The sequence below is a fragment of the Pan troglodytes genome, chromosome 3 (assembly GCF_028858775.2).
Source record: "Pan troglodytes isolate AG18354 chromosome 3, NHGRI_mPanTro3-v2.0_pri, whole genome shotgun sequence".
Lineage (NCBI taxonomy): Eukaryota > Metazoa > Chordata > Mammalia > Primates > Hominidae > Pan > Pan troglodytes.
In genome coordinates this window covers 150,888,031-150,914,129 of record NC_072401.2, presented here as the reverse complement: position 1 = coordinate 150,914,129, position 26,099 = coordinate 150,888,031, and positions in this window count along the sequence as shown.

Sequence of the window (26,099 nt, the reverse complement as noted above, 5' to 3'; positions counted from 1 at the left end):
CCATTCAGTATGATATTGGCTGTGGGTTTGTCATAGATAGCTCTTATTATTTTGAGATACGTCCCATCAATACCTAATTTATTGAGAGTTTTTAGCATGAAGGGTTGTTGAATTTTGTCAAAGGCCTTTTCTGCATCTATTGAGATAATCATGTGATTTTTGTCTTTGGTTCTGTTTACATGCTGGATTACATTTATTGATTTGCGTATATTGAACCAGCCTTGCATCCCAGGGATGAAGCCCACTTGATTATGGTGGATAAGCTTTTTGATGTGCTGCTGGATCCGGTTTGCCAGTATTTTATTGAGGATTTTTGCATCAATGTTCATCAAGGATATTGGTCTAAAATTCTCTTTTTTGGTTGTGTCTCTTCCCGGCTTTGATAACAGGATGATGCTGGCCTCATCAAATGAGATAGGGAGGATTCCCTTTTTTTCTATTGATTGGAATAGTTTCAGAAGGAATGGTACCAGTTCCTCCTTGTACCTCTGGTAGAATTCGGCTGTGAATCCATCTGGTCCTGGACTCTTTTTGGTTGGTAAGCTATTGATTATTGCCACAATTTCAGAGCCTGTTATTGGTCTATTCAGAGATTCAACTTCTTCCTGGTTTAGTCTTGGGAGGGTGTATGTGTCAAGGAATTTATCCATTTCTTCTAGATTTTCTAGTTTATTTGCATAGAGGTGTTTGTAGTATTCTGTGATGTTAGTTTATATTTCTGTGGGATTTGTGGTGATATCCCCTTTATCATTTTTTATTGCATCTATTTGATCCTTCTCTCTTTTCTTCTTTATTAGTCTTGCTAGCAGCCTATCAATTTTGTTGATCCTTTCAAAAAACCAGCTCCTGGATTCATTAACTTTTTGAAGGGTTTTTTGTGTCTCTATTTCCTTCAGTTCTGCTCTGATTTGAGTTATTTCTTGCCTTCTGCTAGCTTTTGAATGTGTTTGCTCTTGCTTTTCTAGTTCTTTTAATTGTGATGTTAGGGTATCAATTTTGGATCTTTCCTGCTTTCTCTTGTGGGCATTTAGTGCTATAAATTTCCCTCTACACACTGCTTTGAATGTGTCCCAGAGATTCTGGTATGTTGTGTCTTTGTTCTCATTGGTTTCAAAGAACATCTTTATTTCTGCCTTCATTTCGTTATGTACCCAGTAGTCATTCAGGAGCAGGTTGTTCAGTTTCCATGTAGTTGAGCAGTTTTGAGTGAGATTCTTAATCCTGAGTTCTAGTTTGATTGCACTGTGGTCTGAGAGACAGTTCGTTATAATTTCTGTTCTTTTACATTTGCTGAGGAGAGCTTTACTTCCAACTATGAGGTCAATTTTGGAATAGGTGTGGTGTGGTGCTGAAAAAAATGTATATTCTGTTGATTTAGGGTGGAGAGTTCTGTAGATGTCTATTAGGTCCGCTTGGTGCAGAGCTGAGTTTAATTCCTGGGTATCCTTGTTAACTTTCTGTCTCTTTGATCTGTCTAATGTTGACAGTGGGGTGTTAAAGCCTCCCATTATTATTGTGTAGGAGTCTAAGTCTCTTTGTAGGTCACTCAGGACTTGCTTTGTGAATCTGGGTGCTCCTGTATTGGGTGCATATATATTTAGGATAGTTAGCTCTTCTTGTTGAATTGATCCCTTTACCATTTTGTCATGGCCTTCTTTGTCTCTTTTGATCTTTGTTTGTTTAAAGTCTGTTTTATCAGAGACTAGGATTGCAACCCCTGCCTTTTTTTGTTTTCCATTTGCTTGGTAGATCTTCCTCCATCCTTTTATTTTGAGCCTATGTGTGTCTCTGCATGTGAGATTGGTTTCCTGAATACAGCACACTGATGGATCTTGACTCTTTATCCAATTTGCCAGTCTGTGTCTTTTAATTGGAGCATTTAGTCCATTTACAATTAAAGTTAATATTGTTATGTGTGAATTTGATCCTGTCATTATGATGTTAGCTGGTTATTTTGCTCGTTAGTTGATGCAGTTTTTTCTTAGCCTCGATGGTCTTTACAATTTGGCATGATTTTGCAGTGGCTGGTACCAGTTCTTCCTTTCCATGTTTAGTGCTTCCTTCAGGAGCTCTTGTAAGGCAGGCCTGGTGGTGACAAAATCTCTCAGCATTTGCTAGTCTGTAAAGGATTTTATTTCTCCTTCACTTATGAAGCTTAGTTTGGCTGGATATGAAATTCTGGGTTGAAAATTCTTTTCTTTAAGAATGTTGAATATTGGCCCCCACTCTCTTCTGGCTTGTAGAGTTTCTGCCGAGAGATCAGCTGTTAGTCTGATGGGCTTCCCTTTGTGGGTAACCTGACCTTTCTCTCTGGCTGCCCTTAACATTTTTTTCCTTCATTTCAACTTTGGTGAATCTGACAATTATGTGTCTTGGAGTTGCTCTTCTCAAGGAGTATCTTTGTGGCGTTCTCTGTATTTCCTGAATCTGAATGTTGGCCTGCCTTGCTAGATTGGGGAAGTTCTCCTGGATAATATCCTGCAGAGTGTTTTCCAACTTGGTTCCGTTCTCCCCGTCACTTTCAGGTACACCAATCAGACGTAGATTTGGTCTTTTCACATAGTCCCATATTTCTTGGAGGCTTTGTTCATTTCTTTTCATTCTTTTTTCTCTAAACTTCCCTTCTTGCTTCATTTCATTCATTTCATCTTCCATCACTGATACCCTTTCTTCCAGTTGATTACACCGGCTCCTGAGGCTTCTGCATTCTTCACGTAGTTCTCGAGCCTTGGCTTTCAGCTCCATCAGCTCCTTTAAGCACTTCTCTGTATTGGTTATTCTGGTTATACATTCGTCTAAATTTTTTTCAAAGTTTTTAACTTCTTTGCCTTTGGTTTGAATTTCCTCCTGTAGCTCGGAGTAGTTTGATCGTCTGAAGCCTTCTTCTCTCAACTCGTCAGTCATTCTCCATCCAGCTTTGTTCCGTTGCTGGTGAGGGACTGCGTTCCTCAGATGGAAATTCAGAAATCACCCATGTTCTGCGTCGCTCATGCTGGGAGCTGTAGACCAGAGCTGTTCCTATTCGGCCATCTTGGCTCTCCACCCCAATCTTCAGTCTAGTCTCAGCTGATAAAACATGTTTAATCATTTACTTAGAAACTAAAAGCAACCAGAAGTCTACATCCTCATCTTCCCCATTCCCCCAGCGTCTCTCACCACATACTCTGTCTTCTTCCTATCACAATGGGTGAAGTGTCTCTTCTATTAAGACCAATCCTTTCACCTGTCATTGGATTTCCATCACCTCTTAAATATGCAAAATCTTTGCTCCCACATTCAATCCTGATTTCTCCTTTATTTTTAGTTTCTTCTATTGGATGATTTCATCAGCATGTAAACATTACATAATATCTCTCATCTTAAAAAACAGCCTCTCCCATAACACCAGGTTTTCCTTCCGGCTTCTCCCATTTCACCGGCCCACTTTTGACAAAACTTCTTGGAAGACATATTTACATTGTCTCCTTCTTTTTTCAAGCCATTCTTCCCTATCTACCAAAATTCTCCTTTCCTGTCTCTTTTGTTGACTGTTCATTCCTTTGGTCCAAAGACCTCCTTTATTCAATTCTACACCCTCTCCTATGTAAAGCCATCCAGTCTCATCCCAGTGAGTAACATCTTTATTCTGGTGGAGCTCTAACCCCAGCCTCTTCTGTGAGTTTCTGACTTGCATGTCCAATTGCCCATTCAACATCTTAAACTTAACATGTCCAAAAATGAATTATTGATATTCCTTTACCCCACACCCAGCTTCTCCACAATGTCCCCATTTAAGTAAAGATACCACTGTTCACCCATATGCCAGGCAACCTTGGAGCCATCCTTGACTCTTTGCTTTCTCTAACATTCTGTGTACAAATCTGCCAGCAAGTTCCATCTACTCTCCCTTCAGTGTGTGTCTTGAATTAAATTACTGGCATGCAGCTGATAATAGAATTATTAACAGTTGAGAGGCTGAATATGTGAAATGTTTCAGCAATAGGGAAGTTCCAAGGAGGCATCTGAATTTTCAGGTAAGAAACTAAAAGACAGTAATGATGATATATATATGTATTTTCTCTGTTCTCTTAACTCCTGAGGGTATTTTAGTGATTGGATATGGAAAGAAATCACAAATTGCATTTAAAATTGTGAAATTGTAATTCAGTGGTGAGATCATGAATGTATTGGCTTGCTTTTTCATATTGAGCCATTTCCCTAATTTTTGTTTTATTATGTTTTAATTCAAAAGAGCATTTTTGGGTGAATATTATATGCAAACAGCTAGGTGGTAGAAAATGCACAGTGGTGCCTTGAAATTTGAAAAAGGAGATACTATATGAATGCTATGGCTCCTGAGGGACAAATTGTTTCAAAGGGAGCTAAGATTCTATTCTAGGCATTCAGGCAAAGAATAAGAACCCAGAGAACAAACTAGCAACCACCAACATGAGATCCCTCAGCAACCCGCATACCTACTTATATACCATTCCAATGTTTTCAGGTTAGTGGGATGGCCAAAGAAGAGAACAGACCATTCCCACTTCAGGGGTTATAGTGAGAAATTAAGTAAGAGCTACTTAATTTTTTACTTAAGTAAAACCTGTCAACTGGTGTTACTTTCTAATGGAAGAAAATAATCCATTTCATACAGCACCTGGCACTCCTATAATCTTCTGTGCTTTGATAAATCTATGTTACCAGGAAAGATAATCTTGTAGCTCTCTGATCACATGGTCTCACTCTCTCGATCCCGCTCTCCCTTTCCTTCTCTTTTTCTTCCTTCATCCCTCCCTCCCTTCTGCCCTCTTTTCATTTATCTATCTCTCTCTCTATCTTAATTTAAATTTCAAACTAAATTACTTCAAAGTAAGCAATCACCAATTCTTGGACAGGAATCTTATAAATGCTATTCAGAATATAGCTATCCTAGCTAATTCTAAAAGCTTTCTCTTCAAGAAAGTCCTCAACAAGCTTACTTGCTGAATTTTACACCTGCTTGTTAAAGGTCTTAAGGGTGAGGAAGGAAAGGGGGAAATGGTGAGATATTTTTTTTAATCGAATAAACTAACTTTAAAAGAACTTCTTTCAACCTGCCAAGGTTCTTAGAAAAATGGGATAGCATTTTGTAGTAGGCAACAAATTACTTTATTTCCTCTGGTGTTGCTTGTGATAATCACATTACTCTCCAGCAACCCTCCAGGTATTCACGTGGCTACGAGGTGTAATTCCATAGTAGTTTAGATGCTTCACTGTAATTTATAGTAACCTGAATTAATATCCATTTACTATGAAATATTAATAAGAAAAATACATGTAGGGGCTTTGTGTAGTACTGTGTTTTTGTACTTTAGGGAAAAGAGAAAACCTTGCACAGTACCACATTCCCTAGTTATTCACAGTGAAAGCTTATTAAACCGTCATTTTGCAGGCCAATAATCTGAGGTTACCAAAGGCTGAGGACACAGTAACAAATGATGAAATATTGGTGGCTTGGCAAAATCATGCAATTGATCATATCAGTCAAGTAGCTGAGAAAGAGCAAAGCAGATGAAGCAAAATGTCTCCAGAATGTATTTGATCACAGTGACTTTTGGCACATTTTAAGTCTCCCTTTGATGCTTCTAGCCCTCTACCTTCCTACCCCACTCACTGACCTCACACCAATGACTCGGTGACAGTGGAATATGAATGGAAGTGACAATGCTTTGTCATGAGTTCTGCGGTCCCATATTGCCGTTCCTCAATCCACCTGCATCACTGAATAAGTAGGAGCTGGAGCAGAGACCTTCCAGATGGGCTACCCCACAGGGAATGGGTAATGGGGATAAGCAATAAACATTTGTTGTTTTAAGTGACAGATGTTTTGGAGTCATTCATTACTGCAGCATAACTTGGCATAGGTAAATAATACAACCTATTTCAAAGAGGCAAAAATTTTCTCAATTTGAAAAAAAAATAGGATTTAGGTTGCAATCATGTTATTCTACTTACAATGCAAAAAGCCACAGATCTTTATTAAACTTAGCTTCCAGGGAAAACCTTCTTAACATTTCCAAGATTACAAATTCCTTTTTGTAATCTGCAATTTTTTATCTTTATTTCAATTGAAATATAAAAGGAATACAACTAATTAATAGTTGTGATGTTATCTGTGGTAAGATGTTAAATGTAACTAAGAATTCAAAATTAGGTTTTTATGTTAACAATAGAATTCACAGAGAGATTTCATTTATTTGCATGAACAAAGAGTTGAACACTGGGGCAATTTAATTCACCTTTTAGCCAAGGATAGTGTTTCAAAACTAAAGGAAGGCAAAATAAAATCATTAGAATTCTCAAAAGGGAAAAACCTTCTCATTCTGGATGCGTAATGTTGGGTGTGTCTTTTATAAATTTGTACCATGTGCTTTGTTCTACCTAGTAATAGAGCCTTACTCTAACTTTTGAATTAGTTGAAGAGGTTATGAAAAAACAGCTATTCCATGGTACTCCCACATGACTGTCTTTTCTAACAAGTGACCCAAACTTACCCAATGCTATTGCCTTACCCAGTTTGGCAGCCTGAATGCAAATTTTCTGAGTAGTATCTGGGAAAACGACTCTTCAAGAGACAAAGAGTAGTCCAATATTTGGTACCATGCCATGCTATACCAGGCCCTGGTTTTTAGACTTTCACCAAATGAGGGGAAATTGACAGCCGCAGTGCAGAGATCAGCATGGAGGGCAGGTTCCTACAGCAGCAATCAAAGCCTGGGCTTGCCACTGTGGCAGCCCTTGGATTTCTCATTCTTTTTTGTTAAGCTCAAGCTGTTTTTCAGGGAATTAAAACAACTATGGCTTATATTTCTAGTGAGGAGATAAACTATAGAATTGTGACCCTTCTTTCATAGAAAGAAAACTAAATATGAGTAGTTTCCCACCCCTTCCCACCAAACCTAACCCTATAATATTCCTGCAGCCTGGACACTCGGTCTCTGCTTACTCGTCTCTAGAGTTGGAGAACTTAGCATCTCCTGTGTCTGCACAGCTGGAGCTATTAGAAAGCATATCATTATACTTCACTGTAATCTGGCTGTCTCTTATTTACACTCATTGACCCTAGTTTTATCTCTAGGGTCACACTGAATGAGTTTGATCCCTCTTCCACATGAAAGGGCTGAAATACTTGAAGTCATTCAATATTGCTTCACCTTTCCCAGGGCAAGGACTCTGCCCCAAACAAACCTTCCTCTTTCTAAACAAATAAGTCACTATCCTTCCACAACTACTCATTTGGTAGAATTTCTAATCTACTCACTTTTTTTTTTTTCTAAGACAGGGTCTGACTTTGTTTCCCAGGCCAGAGTGCTAGTAGCAGGATCATAGCTCACTGTAACCTTGAAGTCCTGGGCTCATGCAGTCCTCCAGCCTCAGGCTTCTGAGTAGCTAGGAGACTACAGGAGCATGCCATCATGCCTGGCTAATTTTTTTTTTTTTTCACTTGAGACTAAGTCTCGCTTTGTCACCAGGCTGGAGTACAGTGGCACAAACTCGGCTCACTGCAACCTCTGCCTCCTGGGTTCAAGCCATTCTCCTGCCTCAGCCCCCAGAGTAGCTAGGACTACAGGTGCACACCACCACGCCCAGCTAATTTTTGTATTTTTAGTAGAGATGGGGTTTCACCATGTTGGCCAGGATGTTCTCAACCTCCTGACTTCGTGATCCACCTGCCTTGGCCTCCCAAAGTGCTGGGATTACAGGCGTGAGCCACGGTGCCTGGCCTCCTGGCTAAATTTTTTTAAAAAGTTTGCAGAGAAGGGGGTCTCACTTTGCTGCCCAGATCATCTCGAACTCATTGCCTCAAGCAACCCTTCCACCTTGGCCTCCCAAAGCACTGGGATTATAGGCATGTGCCACTGCACCTGGCTTCATCCACCATTTTGATACTCTCCCCAGAATACACTAAGGTTTAACATTATTTTCCTTAAAATAGGAGTCTTTGGGCTCCCTGTACTGAGCCTAATTATCTAGAAAATGCAGAGAAATGTATGCCTTAAGCCTTTCACTCTAGGTATTTGACCAATGGGCTGTGTCAGCAACCACACCCCACTATTGATCCATTAGTGCTACTTATCAAGGAAACTCTTTAAGTCCACTTTGTATGTGTGACTCCTAAACCTTCTTCATTATAGGGTAGTGCCAAGGGAATATTTGACACCAAAGGTTTCAAATCTTAACTTAGTAAGATGAAACTTCACCTTGCTAACATGGTTGGAGAAATCAAAAGACTGAGTATGTAGTCATAATTCCTACCAACTAAAGGTAATTTGAAGATAAGTTTTAGCTCTTAGGACCTTTAATGGGATCCACCTAGCCCTATAGGATTGTGGAGAAAGCACTGAGAGCTGCTACCACAAAAGGGTTGTTCCATCCTTGTTCAAATCTCTGGCACGCAATATAAACAAAGCTCTATGGACTTTTTTGCATGTTCACTCCAACTCCATGAAACACGTCTCATAAATGTCTGCTAAGTCATTTTCTCAAGCCTTTGGTTAAGACAAAGAAGTCCTAGCAGCAGAAGCATCAACAGCACAACACACAGCCCCTCCACCACAAAGAGAAAAATGAAAATTTATTCTAAAAATACTCCTTACCATCTTATTTCTTGCACAAATATATAGACGCTGACTGTGATATTGTAAACATGACAGTCCCCTCAATGTGAGCTGAATTAATTGATTTATTAGGAGCAAAATAGCTATGTGGGCTGGACTAAATTGGCTTATTAAGGATTCAATTGTACTAATTGCTTACATAGTGGGCAAAAGAACAAAGGGAGGAGGAGAGAAAGAGAGGCAAGTGCCTGTTGGAGAGATCCTTGCTAGTCAGTCCACAGTGAAGGAGAATGCCCTACACCTCAGTGGCTTATGTAAAGCTACTGGGCTCCTGCAAGGAAGCAGGAATTTAGAATACCATGTTAACCCAGCTAAAGCTCCAAAGAAAAATCTATTGTGTTACAACTAGTCACTTGTCTTATTCTGCCTGCACAGATATTGGTGCATAAACACTAAGAAAAAATAAGGCTCTCCTTTCTCACTTATAAGAGCGTAGGTTCTCTGAAAAGAAAAGAATCCTGGCTCTGAGCTGAGGGAAAGCAGGAAAGGCCTGAGGTGACTAGGTGGTGTGTTAGGGCAAGTTTAGAGTTTCCCCAGGCACAGAGATTATGGAGAAGCCATGCCAAAGACAGCTTAATCATGGTACAGAACATAGATTTTGGAGTCAGAGAGAACTGGGTTTGAGCTTCTGTTCTGTCATTTTCTGTCTGTTCTTATGCAACTTACTTAGTTTTCCTGAGCCTCAGTTTCCTGTGCCTACCTCACAGAACTTTACAGAGATGCATATGAGAGAATATTTGAAGGTGGTTTTTATCATGCCTGGCACATAATAAGCATTCAATAAATGAAATCATTTTTTAAATGCCTCCGTGATTGTCAGAAGAACAATTTTATATAATCCACTCTAGAATCTCTTCCAGATCCAAAATTCTATCAGTCTCCATCTGTACAGTTAATTAGAATCACAGAATGTTAGAGCTAAAAGGGACCTTAGAGATCATCTATTTCAACCTTCTTGCATTACATATGGAAAAACTAAGGTCCAGATTAAAGATTAAGTGCTTTATCCACACTCCTAAAATTATTCTTATCAAGAGAAACTAAATCTTAAATTTTAACTAATTAAAATTATATTTCAAAAAAAGTGCTTTGCATGTCCTATGCACTTCAGCTTTCATCTATAGAGCTCCACAAAGGTGCAAATCACTCAATTAAGGTGCAAATCACCACTGTGGTGTAGGTAAGTATTAATTCTCATTACTTATTTAATAGGTATTAAGCACCCACAAATAAAACTCAAAACATAAAAAATAACCCTTGCCTCATGATGTTTGCTCATAGATGTTTCAGGTTAGCTTTGCCTTCCTTCCCACCCGCCCTACCAATATCTATCTCTCTATAAATGAGCCTCAGTATCACTGGGGTTGATAGCCTTTGTTAGTACTGAGCATCTATTGTGCGCCTTCATTGTTGGCTCAAGACCTTAGGTGGGAGTAAAGCCTCTCTGGCCTTGTGTTCAGCTGTGAGTTTGCACTGGTCACTCGTGATTATGGGGCCTGTTGTAACTGTGTAAATGGACCTAGTAGAGTAACATTCGCCAATACATCATCCTCTTCAAGGCTTCCATATCCATTTAGGAAATTGCCTCTTCCTGGTGCCTCAGGTTCATTGTGCTATTATAGTATTTAAAAATAACCAGAGAGGATATTACTCAGATGATAGAGGTTGGTTGTTTTTGTCTCTCTATTGAGAGCAGATTTTTATTGTAAGTTATTTGATGATGGCAGGAAGGATTTCAGGCAAAACAAGGCAAATATCTTGACTGAGGAGGACCAAGAGAAGTGAAAACTTCATCCCCAGAACCATTATACAGCTCCATTTGCACCTTTCTGTGCGGTGGTTTATAAGTAGCCTGTTGAGAGGCAGGGAGTAGATGGCTCCCTCGAGGTTCCTTTGAGCACAATGATCACATGCTCTGTTATAATATCCCAGGAGACCTTGGATAAATAAAACTATGACTTGAAAAGTATTTCCTTCCCCTTGTTCACATGGAAGACAAATATGTCAACCACATCCTCCCCTGATATGCTCTTTCCTTTTCTGAGAAAAAAAGAACCTAAGAAGAAATGACACTTTTTCCCCCAAAGAAAAGGACCTCTCTTTAGACTAAGCAGAGTAGAAAAGAAGGTAGGTATTATATAATATCTGTCAACCAGGAGAGATAAAATGAAGCCTTAGCCCCAGTATTGCTACTGCAGGAATCTAGCTGAGACTCAAGGCTGGTGATCCTGACTCATGAGCTCCTGGTGTCTGGGGTACTGCAGGAAAAATTACAACAGAAAATGAAGGCTGGGCTTGATTTTAGGATTATAGGGGGTCAGAAATAAGCCAGTGTTTATGTTGCCTACAAAGAGCTTAATAGCTATAGTGCTTGAACTTTGGTGTTTATTTTTAAAAATGCCAGCAAACAACATTCTTTCATTTTTCTCTGCAATAACTGTTGGTTGTTTCAAATCCCTTCGTGAATGTATTATGGAAAACTGGGACAGAGTTTTCCCCTTGTTAGCTAAGTGCAGGCCTGCTGAGGTTTTATGTTAGAAAATAAGATTTTCTTTAAAGGAAATATACAGTAGAAACCTAAACCATCAAGCACAAAATCATGTAGCCCAGAAATGCATGCCTGTTCATATCTTTTTTGCCAAACCCTCTACCTTCCATTTATTGTATGCACACTATAAAGCCAAACAATATTAGTTTTAAAGGTATAATATGTTAATGGGTTCAACTTTGGGGTTTTTTGTCGTTGCTGTAATTTTTTGAGACAGAGTCTCACTCTGTTGCCCAGGCTGGAGTGCAGTGGCACCATCTTGGCTCACTGCAACCTCCACCTCCCGGGTTCAAGTGATTCTCGTGCCTCAGCCTCCCGAGTAACTGGAATTACAGGCACTCACCACCCCACCTGGCTAATTTTTTTTTGTATTTTTAGTAGAGATGGGGTTTCACCATGTTGGCCAGGGTGGTCTTGAACTCCTGGCCTCAAGTGATCTGCCTGCCTGGGCCTCCCAAAGTGCTGGAATTACAGGTGTGAGCCACTGGGCCCAACAAATGGGTTCAACTTTAGAGCAGTTTAGCTTTCTTTGCTCTGAAATGAATTTATTTCACAAAATACTTTATTAAGCGTTCATATGAATTTATATTTTTGTACTCTTATTTATGATCTGCTGGCCACAATATAGTCTTTTACACAGAATATACTGAATGTATGTTATATTTGCTTTCCTGTGTTAACAAAGGATATATATACATATATATGTATTTGTTAACACAGGATATACATACACGTATTTGTTTACACAAATATATATGTTAACACAGGAGATATATATATACATTCACACACATACATACATACACACACGTATAAAATATATTGAAAATACTTGAAACCCTAGTAAGTCTTCCAGTCCCTTAAAAATTTATGTACGCTCTTGGCTTGACAATCAGCTTTTTGGTGGCAAATGCATGAAATTTGGAGTTAGACTGAGGTTTGAATCATGTCTTGGTACTCACATAATCTCTGAGTCTTGAATCCCTAATTCATAAAATGTATCTATCAAGATCCACCTCTGTAATCCCAGCACTTTGTGAGGCCGAGGCAGGCCGGATCACGAGGTCAGGAGATCGAGACCATCCTGACTAACAGGGTGAAACCCCGGCTCTACTAAAAATACAAAAAATCAGCCGGGCGTAGTGGCAGGCGCCTGTAGTCCCAGCTACTCGGGAGGCTGAGGCAGGTGAATGGCGTGAGCCCAGGAGGTGGAGCTTGCAGTGAGTCGAGATCGCGCCACTGAAAGCACTCCAGCCTGGGCAACAGAGCGGGACTCTGTCTCAAAAAAAAAAAAAAAAAAAATCCACCTCATAAAGTTGTGGGGAGTATTAAACGAAGTAACTAGCACATAGTTCCAAGCTCACTCATGCTATCTAATCAGCTTTTAATCAATAGTAGTTATTGCTAATATTTTCAAAACTCTACAATAAGGATCTATTCTGAAACCTATATATACTCTGCCTGCACAAACTCTTGAGTGCTAAAATTTTATGGAGAAAGACCCATGAAAATAATCCTAGACTTCCTGACCTTAAAAGGTTTTCAGTGATGAGTGTTTAAAAAAAGTCAAATATTTAAAGGCTGTTTGTTCTATATTATCTCCACTAATTAATCAATGCAAAGCTTTTGTATGACAAGCCACATGTCTCAGCCAAATATCTAGCCTTTGCGTAGCGACATTACAATGGACAGTCGTTTATTTTTCTATGCTGTGATGTTTTCATTTTTTCGTCCTTGAACAAGTTAATACAGTATTAACCACAAATAATAGTTCATCGAATTTTCATCTCTCTAGAAGAGGAGTAAGCTTGTAATGGTCCTATGCTCTGTGACCAATAAGAGTAAAGAAAATTCTTCCTGAACAGGCGATTTTCTCAATACAAAAATATAAGTAAATTATTACAGTTGTTCTCCCACCTTGAAGAGTGATTGGGATCTGACATAAATACAGGTTTAGCAGAAGATTGCACCCTTTGATGGGAGAGATTAATGTCATGTTTAAAATTAAAAAATACATATTTTAACTTAATGATAAATGTACATTTCATGTGGTCTCTGGCATTTTTGAGCTTTTAACTTTAAAAAAATAGGTGGACTGGTAATTGAAAAGAGGGGAATACAATGTAATTTTTTAAAAAGACCATTTTTCAATATTCTGGGTATTGCAAAGATCTAACTCTCTAGAAATTATATTTTCCATGACATTGTAAGTTCTTTGAAGGCATAGATATTTGTTTTATTTGCTGATGTATTCCATGCATCTAGAGCAGCAAGTCCTGGCTAAAAGATGCTCAGAAATTGCCCATGGAATGAATGACTAATAATCACTTAGATCAGAATGCAACTATATATTGTGTGCATATTACCAATAGTTAACTACTAAGGGAGAAAAACAATTCTTGCTTTATTTATCTCTCTGTTCTTTGAGATTTTCCTGCTATTACACTTGAAGATTAACCAAAATATCAAGTACTGCCTCATGGGTGTGATCACACTGCCTTCCAGCTCCTTTGATGGTCTCACCTGCGGCCCGCCCTTGTCATCAGCCTGGGACTTAACTGCAAGTTCTGCATTACTTTTTAATTGCAGATTTTCTTACCAAACATATTCCAAGTTTGTTTTTTAAAAAGGTGGAAAAACAAATTTGGAGGTCTCAAAACAGCAGATATGAATTTAGGAGCTTATTTTTTATGCTTACTCCTCTGTCTAAATACCACAGATTAATTTCAACATTTGTGGAAAACCAGATACACACCAAGCATTGTGCTAGATGGAAATGAGGGTATGTAATTGTAGACAGAAGGTTTTCTAAGCATTTAACAATAGTCAATTCTCAGTTCTCTTTGGTGTTCAATTGCAGTGCTTTGTCACACCTTAAATATTAGCATGTGTATTCAATAAATGTATACATATATACATACGTACATATATAACATATATGTATATATTCTTTGTCTAAGAACAAAGAATAGCTAATTTATGTATTTTTTGAATAATGGGATAATAAAGTCCCAAATTTGGAATGCCTCAGATATTGAAATGTCGTGATGTAGTGTAAATAACTCTTTCAGTAATCCGGAAGAAGCCATTTTACCAGCAACTTTTTGAAGACTTCATCTTTAGGTTCTTTCTTTTTCCTTGGTATGTGAGACATTTGTATGCTTCTCACAACCGCACATAATTCCTAGTCCTCATCCTCTGTACTACCAAGCTGAGAAATGTTGGGAGTCCAGAATCATTACGCAAACCACACAGCTGCTGTCATATCCCTTGCCTCTATAATTTCCCCTGATTGATATATTTGTGCTCAGAATGGATAATCCATCATTTTAAAAGGTTAATATAAAATGCTCACAATGGCAATTTTCTTTGTATTTGGTTTAATTCTATCTTCTCCCACTCTCCCTTATTTTGTTCTGTTCTTCAGGACTGGGCTTCCTTATCCCTCTCTGAAAAGCACAGTTGGAAATGTTTGTCTGTTACCCATCAAACACAATATGGTTGTAGTAGAAACAAAGGACATTCAGCCACAAGAATGACTGGGACAGACACAAAGACAAATATGTAATGAATTGGGACTAAAAGCAGCAGAACAAAATGAGAACTTTTTCCAGATTGACTATGATTTACAGTCAAGCATTTAGAATACCTTGTAGCATCCTTCTTATCCTTTGATGTGAAAAATCTCCATTTCTCATGCATTCGTTAATAACGTCAGCAAACTTATATGAGCCATCTTGCTGCCGTCAGGGACTGTAGAATATACTGGGGACCAAAAAATTAATAAATCAAATATGTTTTCTATCTTTGAGGAACTCAAATTAGTGGGAGAAATATACGCATAAATAGATAATCACAGTGCAATTATATACATGTAATGGTATTAAGTCATCTACAGGGACATTGCACCAAAAGTAATGAACTCTGCCTGAGGAAGTAAAGAAAAGCACCAGAAAAGAGGTGGTATTGAACTTGGCTTTAAAACAAAAGTACAAATGATATCTTACATGGAAAGTGGGCTGGTCCCATGATGCCAAGTTAAGAACATCTAGAATGCAAGCTGTGGGGGAAATTGATACAATGCTGGGAAGGGGGAATGAGGCAGCACTGCATTGCTATGGAGTTTCCATTTAGTTGTAAAATCAAGGGTTTCAAAGCAGGGGTTAATATTGCCTTTTTTAGAAACAGCTCTAATGCTAGAAGGAGGAGAAGAGGTGGGAGGAATAAGGACCTGCTGGGAGGCAGAAGTGTTAGGAGTCATTTGTTTTCTCTTTTTCCCATGTTGCCATTCATTCAGCGAAGCATTGTCATATATTATTTTGTCATCTCAAAGTCATTAGAGGCTTATTTTATTGCAGAACAAAGCCGAATTGTCTTATTTAAAGCCCAAGCCTGGCATGGAAGAATGAGTTGTCTTCTCTAACATTCCAAACGCAAGGTGATGTGTGTGTTTCACAAAGAATCATTCATAGATATTAGTCAATTCTTCCTAAGGTAGCAGCCTCTGGAAGCAACATCACACAAATCCCATTTCTGCTGCCTCCTAGCTTCCTCAGGTACTGTCTGATATTATCCAAAAAGAACTGCACGTTATTTTTAGATACTTCCCGAAACTTTCTCAAGGACCTCAAGAGACCTGTTGCAGGTCTAAATCATTATCTCCTTCCATCTGCTCTCCTCTTCCCCTTCTCTTCTCTCCTGTGACTCCTCTATCCTTTTCTCAGATTCTGGAGGTTCTCCAGCTTTCCATTTTGTATTCCTTTGGGAGTCTTTGATTGTGCTTAGTCCTAAGGCGTGGATATATGCAGCATCCAGTGGGTAAAAAATGTTCTTCTTCCCATGTACTTTTTTTCTGTCTCCGTATTTGTCAGCCACAGAATGCAATAGCCACTCATCAAGGTTTCATTAGAGACTTCTGAGAAGTGACTAACCATTACTTTATAAAATGAAGTGCTCCATATTTGCTGTGTTTGTTCATGTCTGCCAATTCTGTTAAAAGAATCTTTGAGCTTTCCTTGGGATTTTGTTCCATCACACATGCCCTGAAGAAGGGTATTTCTACCCACAAAATGTGCCCAAATGTCTGCTTCACTATTTTGAACTCTGAGAAGGTCACACGGTGTGACAGTTCTCTCTGCTTCCTGACGAAGGGGAAAAGGCCCCTGATCCCTTTCACCAGGATCCTGAGAGCAAATCCTGAGCCAAATGAACTGCTAAGTGATGCAGTCATTTTGTTACTGAAGATTTCCTAGATTGGCCTCCTGGTTTCACTCCGTATTATTTGTTTAGCTGCTTATTTACTTTTATGTTTCTTTAATCTTTCTAATTGAAACTTAGAAAACATCATGATCCTTTTTACTGGAGAACCAATATTCTAGTGGAAGGCTTTAGAATTCAATCATATTAATTCACAACTTTGCTTCCCTTAAAATCATTATTTTTACTATTATCAAAATTACACATGCACATAACTCCGAAAGTCAAACAATCCTGCAAGTCTTCGAGTTAAAAAAACATCAGTTCCCTGCCCCCAAATCTTCCAAAGCTTCATCCCTAGTTTCTGGAAAAAGCCACATTCAGCTTTTCTATTTTCCTTCATATTTCTGAATAACATGCTTATATACTCTTATTTTTATTTTTCAATTTTCCGAGAATGTCTGTAATTTTTCTTCATCATATAAAAGATGAAGATTTCACTCTCTTAAAGACTTTCTGCTCATCTCCCACACACATGATTATCTCACAATTCTTGCTCAAATCCATCTTCAAGTTCACTTTATTATTAACGTATACATAGTAAGACATGTAAAATGCTTTCATTATATTTTCTTTTGTATACTACTATCCAATGTGGTTCTACCTCTTTGCAATCCTGCCAATAGTGTATGAGAAATCTGTTGATTCACATCCTCATCAGCACCTGGTATTGTCAGATTTTATTTTTAATGTTTTCCAAAGTCAGCCCATAGTGTACCATGAATCATTGATTCAGGAAGAGCTGGGATGTGCAAAGAGGCCCTTGCTGTCTGATGGTTTGGATATTCCCCAATTAAAAACTCCTGATAAGTGGGTATTTATTCAGATCTTCTTTGGCTAGTTTTCTTATGCCTTTTAAATATTTTTAAAAATATTTCCTTTTCCTTTTATTCTTTTTAGCGAATGTATATTTTGTAGATGATTTGGTTGAAGGAGAAAGCCACATGTTTGGAGAGGGGAATGCATTCCTGATGATTCACAGTCACTTCTCTTTTGTCCATCCTCCAGCTCTGCCTCCAAATATGATATACTGGGCCCAGCATTTGTCACTTTAGCTCAAAGCAACACCCCAATCACAGCAAATCTTACTGTGCTAAAACATTCTCCACCATAGATAACATAAGGAGATACTTCAATTTCAATTCTACCTTTTAGGCTTTAGCCTTTAGAAAGTCTTGAGTTCACTGAAGCACTATAAGATGTTAGCCAAGTAGTTAACTAGGACTGGCAGGTGCTAACTATCTATAAATAATTGAAAGCAAAATTTGCCTCAGGTAAACTTCACGGAGCAGACAACTTGCCTGAGGAGTCTAAGTTGGCTACACAAATAATACTCCAGGACCAATATAACCCCTACCATAGAATTCCCAGGATCAAAAATGAAATAATATATTTTGCTAGTTTCCAAAATTTTCTACTGCTTTGGAGTTGCACTAAACCTTAACACATAATGATACAGAAGAGAATAATTGCTTGTAAATGCCATGCTAGTGATCAAATTGTCTACACATAGTTCTACCCAAGAAGAAAGTCTCTTTTTAGTGATTAATACTTCTCGGTTTCATGCTTTAATCTGTTTTGTGCTGCTATAATAGAGTACTTGAGACTAGGAAATTTATAAAGAATGGAAATTGATTTCTCACTGTTCTGGAGGCTAGGAAGTCCGAGATCAAGGCACTGACGGATTTGGTGTCTGGTGAGGATCCAATGCCCACTTCCAAGATGGCACTTTGAACGCTGCATCTTCCAGAGGACAGAAACACTGCTCCTCACAAGGCAAGAGTGGAATGGCAAAAAGAGAGAGCCCACTCCTGAAAGCCTCCTTTTTTTTTGGAGACTGAGTTTCACTTTTGTTGCCCAGGTTGTGCAGTGGCGCGATCTCGGATCACTGCAACCTTCCCCTCCTGGGTACAAGCGATTCTCCTGCCTCAGCCTCCTGAGTAGCTGGGATTACAGACATGTGCCACAACACCCAGCTAATTTTTTGTATTTTTAGTAGAGATGGGGTTTCTCCATGTTGGTCAGATTGGTCTTGAACTCCCGACCTCAGGTGCTCTCCCTGCCTCAACCTCCCAAAGTGCTGGGATTACAGGCGTGAGCCATCGTGCCCTGAAAGCCTCTTTTTAAAAGCATTAAACCACCCATAAGAGTAAAGCTCTCTTTGTCTAATCACCTCTTAAAGCTCCCACCTTTTAATACCATCAGAATGGCACTTAATTTCAATGGGCGTTTTGGAGAGGGCAAACATTAAAATCATAGCACATGTGTATGCATATTATATTCATCATATACTGTGACAATTTTGAGAATTTCAAGAAGGAAATATGTCATAGGTAAAATGTCTGGCTCATAAAACGTAACCATCACCAAAAACACCACTAAAAAGAAGCAATATAATTATTAATAATAATTTGGTTGTATAGTACCTGTATTTTCTCTGCACTGATGATTATTCATGCTTGGTTCTAAAGATATTAACAACATTAATAATATTGATATCTTTTCTTTTTAAACCCACAGAATACGTTTACATTTTTGAAAATGTTGACCAAATTACTCCAGGTCTTAAAATATTGATAGAATTTTTTTATCTTTTCCACATGATGCTCACTCCATAACCCTTTGTTTACATCTTTAACCATCAGTAACAAACAGGAGGCACTCATGTCTCTTCAGGATCAGAAAGGAAAAAGCAGAAGGTAACTAGGCATTTCTTTATGACTTTTAAGAAAAGCCTGAATTTGTGTCATTTTGTGATATGGTTGTATAACACAAAACTATTATTCAACTGAATGACAAAAATATCAGCAAAATTTGTCTTTTTCAATCAAATATCACTGAAGTTAAAAAAAATCAAGTTACCTAAGTATCATATAAACACAGTTTAGGACTCTAAGATGGAATATAACCTCTGCCTGATGCCAAGAAATTACAGAGTTGAGCAGCGTCATGCCTCTTACCCAGCCTAATTTTTGGAAGTTTCCCAGGTTTGACTCCATTTTATTGCTGGTTTCACTTCTATAGATAATTCAGTAATCCTTTATTTGTTCTGTGATCTTGTTTTATTTTTGCAAAAGCACTGCAGTTTCTCTTTAAAATGATTTTTGTGATGTTGTGCACCAAAATCATCTTAACACATATACATAATATTCTGGGATACATAAAAATGATGATGACATATTTTGGCTTGTATTTTTTTTTAGAAGTGAGGAGGTTTTTCTAAACTAGAATATAAATGATGGAGTTTATATATTTAAAAAATGTCTAAATGTGTTTTTTAATGAGGCATTTCTGTATTTCCCATGGCAATTTGAGATAATCACTGTGTACAATCTTTTAAAACAATTTTCCACATTTATTTTTAATTAAACTTGAGTAGGCTGAAAAATCTCTCAATTTACCTTCAAATGAACACTCTATTTAATTCAAGTCTACTCCCATCCCCCACTAAAGCTCTGGCCAAGCAATGAGGTGAACAACGTTCTCATTAGTTTTTAAATATGGATGTGTGGGCATTTTCTCTACTGGTACAATTAAAGTTATAATTCTTTGCTTCTGGCGTTGTGATAAAGTAATATTTTAAGGATTGACCTTGAGTAACATATATCATTGTAATTGTTTTCCCTTCTTTTAAATCAGAATTATAGATGTTACAAAGAAGTCACATAGAATTTATTTACTGTGACATTCTAGTTACCAATATTTATTAATCAAATGTCTAATTTTTTGAATGATGTTTTCTATCTGGTTTTGAGGTCCAAAATGGGAGGGGGAGGGCAACCTCTTCATTAGAGACAAGCAGTCTCATCTGATAGCTTTTATGTAAATGGTAATACTAAGGAAAATGTTGCTGTTAATCATGCTTATGCATCACAATTTTTCCGTGAAGTTGAAGTAAATCCTCGCTTTAAAGGTGAAATAAATGGTATAGAGAAAATTTGAAGTTGCTATCAATAGCTGAAAAACACACAGTTTCAGAAAACAGTACTGCCCAGTGAGTGAGTTTTTCTTTAGGCTCTCTATCTACTGTGTTCAGAAGAACAGTTTCCAGCGCAACTCATAGACCAAGAAACATCACTGGCTATCCCCATGCCTTGTAAAACAAAAGGTAACATATCAACCTTTGCCTCATGGGCAATCGACATATAGCAAAGGGCAAAGAAGAATTGATGTGACTGACTAGGAGCTGCCCTCTGTGCTCTAGGAAATGAACTGGGACAATTAATCTGATTTTCCTGCATAACAACAAGAGCTCCACTATGCACTGAGAGAGGATTTTATCCAAACAGCTCCAAGTGCACCACTCCAAGGGAATGGCTCATAATTATTTCCTTATTGTCAGTCCTGTCCAGAGCAGATTTGAATCATGATCAAAGAGAAAGCAGGTTGCTGATTAATCCATATCAACTGTCATCCAACAGATTCATGGTATAAAATATTACCTGAACTTTTAAAACAAATAACTGTAATTACCATTTAATTGATTTTTAACCTTCAACCATACTTTTCAGTCATAATTTTAACTTAAGTTAGAACAAAACTGAGCTATCAGATGTCTATGAACCCGCAAAGAGGGTACTGCAGGAAAGAAGGAACTCAATTCAAAGCAGGTTAACTTTTATTAACCTTAGCCATTACTCTAATAATATGTTTCCTTCTTCTCACCAAGTGTCTGCGACTAGTCTAATAAAAAAATAAGTCTTCATAGAATAGAACTAAAACAGCCTATCAAATAGTCACCTAATCTAAACCTTAAATTTCATAGATTTAAGACTAAGACCGGGAATTTTAGGCAATGTGCTCAAAGTGACAGAAATAGCATTGAAACTACATCAGCCACTTTCTTCTACAAACATAAAAAGTAGAACCTGAGGATTTCAAGTCATTTTTCCAAGTTTATGGGCTGGTTGGTGGAAGGGCCAGAACTAAAGCTTGGGTCACTTCCAGGTTATCCCTAATATATTCTAGACTCAAGGCAAGAATACATATGGAAACTCACACACCATATGTCTAAATACTTAAAAGTTATCAATCAAACTAACAAACTGTTAAATAAAATATGTTCTGTACTTTGTCAACCTGAAATCATCAAAAGGATCGGAATCTAGTTTTAAAGAATTTAATTCAAGCGAAAAGCTGGGAATAGCGATTTGGGAAGCATGGACTCCACAGAAATGGGGTCAGTGCTCCAAAGTTAAAAAGTTAAGTTCTGCTCATCATCACTGGCCATCAGAGAAATGCAAATCAAAACCACAATGAGATACCATCTCACACCAGTTAGAATGGTGATCATTAAAAAGTCAGGAAACAACAGGTGCTGGAGAGGATGTGGAGAAATAGGAACACTTTTACACTGTTGGTGGGACTGTAAACTAGTTCAACCATTGTGGAAGTCAGTGTGACAATTCCTCAGGGATCTAGAACTAGAAATACCATTTGACCCATCCATCCCATTACTGGGTATATACCCAAAGGATTATAAATCATGCTGCTATAAAGACACATGCACACATATGTTTATTGCAGCACTATTCACAATAGCAAAGACTTGGAACCAAGGCAAATGTCCAACAATGATAGACTGGATTAAGAAAATGTGGCACATATACACCATGGAATACTATGCAGCCATAAAAAATGATGAGTTCATGTCCTTTATGGGGACATGGATGAAGCCGGAAACTATCATCCTCAGCAAACTATCGCAAGGACAAAAAACCAAACACTGCATGTTCTCACTCATAGGTGGGAATTGAACAATGAGAACACATGGACACAAGAAGGGGAACATCATACACCAGGGACTGCTGTGGGGTGGTGGGAGGGGGGAGGGATAGCATTAGGAGATATATCTAATGCTAAATGACGAGTTAATGGGTGCAGCACACCAACATGGCACATGTATACATATGTAACAAACCTATACGTTGTGCACATGTACCCTAAAACTTGAAGTATAATAATAATAATAATAATAAAAAGTTAAGTTCTTACTACTGTAGGCAGAAAACAAAGACAGTTAGAAGGATATAACATAGTTTATACGAGGCTGGTCGATGACTAACAACAATATAATTAAAGTTTGTTTTCTTTTCTGTCCAGTTTATTTTCTCTCTCTTTTTTTACAGCTTGTTTCCTTTTTCTTTCTAATTTAAGAGTGTATTTAACATTCCATCCTAAACAATGTGATAGTCATGAAGTCTTTGTGTAAGAGAGGAAAGAGTAGCTGATCTATAATAAAGATTGACATTTAGGAGGGAAGTGGTCTTCCCTGGTACCCTTTAGTCATTTATGACATTTACACAATAATGTAGGTAAGGAAGAAGGCTAATCTGTAATCAGAAAAATAAAGACTGTCACTGTCTCGGTTACAGCTGCCAGTTTACATGACCCAGGTCCCATAATCACATTCCCTTAAGGCTCAAAATATTTTAAAGTTCCAACAGTTTTGATGTTCAAATTACTTATTTTCACAGTTTTTCCCATTCATCAAGATCTTTTGAAGAGACTATCGTAGATGAATTCAATGGTTTGACTTCTTTTATGTTCAGAATTTTAGTCTCACATTACTAGGAAGCCTCATTGCTAGGATATCATGTCCCACGGCAAGAGATGACTGGACAAGATATGAAGCTGATGGACTTTAGGCTGAATTTAAAGCAACATGAAGGAAGTAACTCTGTGGCCTGAGTCAGGCTAAACAGCTATATATTCAATGAATGCAATTCTTTGGGAAACCGTTATTTTAGTCTTTTCAGTCATGCATTGGTTCCATTGTAAACAAATGCTGTAACAACAATGTTGACACAAACAGGCCAAAACACAACATGCAATTATAATTCCTAGAATAAGTAACAGCTTTTGCCACCAATTTCCTTAGGATCCAATTTAGCGACCTAGGGAGTGTTTAGAGAAGATTTTAGGTATGAAAGTTTGGTTATTTGGGTTTTCATACCAGTCATTAATTTAGTGGTATTATTTGATTTATCTGGGATATAGACATAAAGTTCAGTTTTTATGATAAGGCAAGTTCCCTCTTGGGCTGCAGTGACTATGTCTAAAGCCATACAGTTCTGTAATACAGCCTTTCTCATAAGAATAACTTTCTTGTTTAGTAATGAAATACCCATGTGCCCATCATTTAGGGTTTTGTGTATAATTGGTTAAGACCTCTACATGCCAAATGACATAATCAAAATCCAGTTGTGGTACAAAAATGGAAGCTAAAAATCATAGCAATGGAACACAGAATGAACCCAACAAGATTGTAAATGAGGAAAATTTGCAAGTTTTTGTAGTGTATGTCAACTTTGTGCCCAAGCATAACCCAAGCAACATCCTCTAAACCATCTGAGAGTAATCTTGGCCATAGGTTAGTGCCACACAGCCAAGATGTTTCACTTGGAACTAATCAGTAAATAGTCATTGTGTCCTTTCAGTGGCATGTCAATCAGTACTTTGTAATATAATGGTGTGGATACACCATGTTTCGGGGATCTATATCTCTGGTGCAATTGGACCAGGTATCTTTGGTATGATTTCTTTTTTCCCAACATTAAGAGGTTAGTTGATTTATGCTGACCAAAGGAGAGGGTAAGCCAGATAAAAACATCCCAAATTTGTGTTATACCATCTTGACATTGAGTTATCTTATTTCTCAAGTGGGGAAGCATCAGTGTTAAAGCTAATAAACTATATCTTCTACTGAGAAACTCTTCCCATGCACTTTATTCTGTATTATTTATAGGCCTGTGATGTACATTATCTTTAGCCATACTAGTGTTAAGCACCAATGACTTTTTGAGAAACACAAATATATTTCTGATATTCTATCCAATCTCGTCCTTGGAAAGGAGATACCTACCATAGAAGGCCAGAATTACTGGACAGGGGCATGAGGCTGCAGACCCACCAAGCATCCTTTTGTAATCTACTAGTATAGTCTTGAACCCACTACAAAAGAGGTTTGCTTTATGGAAAACAGCTAGTGATGGTAGTACCAAGACATAACAACTAGGATGAAAAGAAAGAAGTTTAGTGGGAGCTTGTAAAAGAGAACCTTTCCCATCTATTATCAATTGATACCATTAAGCATTCTTTTAAATACAGGTCTAATTCAGGGCCTTGGGAAAGCTGACCCTGATGTCAGCTTTCTAATCACCTCTGATATCTTTATCTAGTCCCAGTGTCACTTATCTTAACTTGAAGATCATCTGGCAAAACAGTCTATTTAGTAGGTTCAACTTTTTTTTTTTTTGAGGCAAAGTCTCGCTCTGTCATCCAGGCTGGAGTGCGGTGGCATGATTTCAGCTCACTGCAACCTCCGCCTCTGAGGTTCAAGCGATTCTCCTGCCTCAGCCTCCCGAGTAGCTGGGACTACAGGCACGTGCCACCACATCTGACTAATTTTTTGTATTTTTAGTAGAGATGGGGTTTCACCATGTTGGCCAGGATGGTCTTGATCTCCTGACTTCATGATCCACCCACCTCGGCCTCCCAAAGTGCTGGGATTACAGGTGTGAGCCACCACGCCCGGCCCAGTAGGTTCAACTATGATGAAAGATGTGAATCCAGGAGTCTATGCCTTCTAGTTTAGTAGCACAAGGATTAGTAAAGAATACCTGGTAAGGTCCATTTTATCTTGGTTGGAGAGAGTCCTTGAAGAGATGTCATTTCCAGTAGACAAAAAGGGTCCAGGTTGAAGCCCCTGGTTCTTGAGATTTTTGTCTCTGTGAGCTTACTGTGAAAAGATTCTTTTACCAATTCATATTTTTTAGTTAATTGTTTCACAAAACCATTAGAATACGTGAATATATCTCCTTTTACTAATAAAGAGGCACAATTTCCAGGAGATATTTCCCTAAGTCTACCTCTTATAACTTCAAATGGAGATAACTAGTGTTTATTGAAGAGTGAATCTTAGGTTTAGCAAAACTTTTAAGGAGCTTTTGGCCACCAAATTTTAAAAGCCTCAGTTAATTTTGGTAGTTGAGTTTTAATTATCTTGTTTGTATATTCTATTAATCCAGATGACTGGGGTTAATAAGCACAATGAAAATGTTGGGAAATAGGCCCGATTCTACATATTGATTGAATGATTTTTCCAGTAAAGTCAATGTCTCTGTCACTATGAAGTCCCAGAGGAAATCCTCAGGTTTAGAATAATTTTTTCTAAAAGTATTTTCCTTACTGCTAATGCTATTGCTTTTCTGTATGGAAATACCTCTACCCAAATGAGAAAATATGCAGATCATTACCAGGACATATTTGTAGCCTTGTAACGGTGGCAGCTGAATAAAATTTAGTTGCCATATTTCAAAGGGAGCTCAGGTAAAGAAAAGTGTTCTTGGGAATCACGTAATGGTTTTCTTGGATTATACTTTGGCAAATATGACAGCAATTACATGCCTTACAAGCTGTAGTCAAAAAAGGTTTCCAATAATATCATTTTCTTTAAGCAACCATTTTGTCAAGACTCCAGTGAGTTAGATCATGTACAGAAGTTAAAAATGATAACTGTAATTCAGCAGGAAGTATGGGCAAGTCATTTTGCCCATTTAATACCTCACCTTCTGGGAGTATTTTCCCCCTTTTGTTTTCCAAACTTATTGTTCTGACTTTGGGGCACCGTATTAAATTAATTTTACATCAACTTTGGG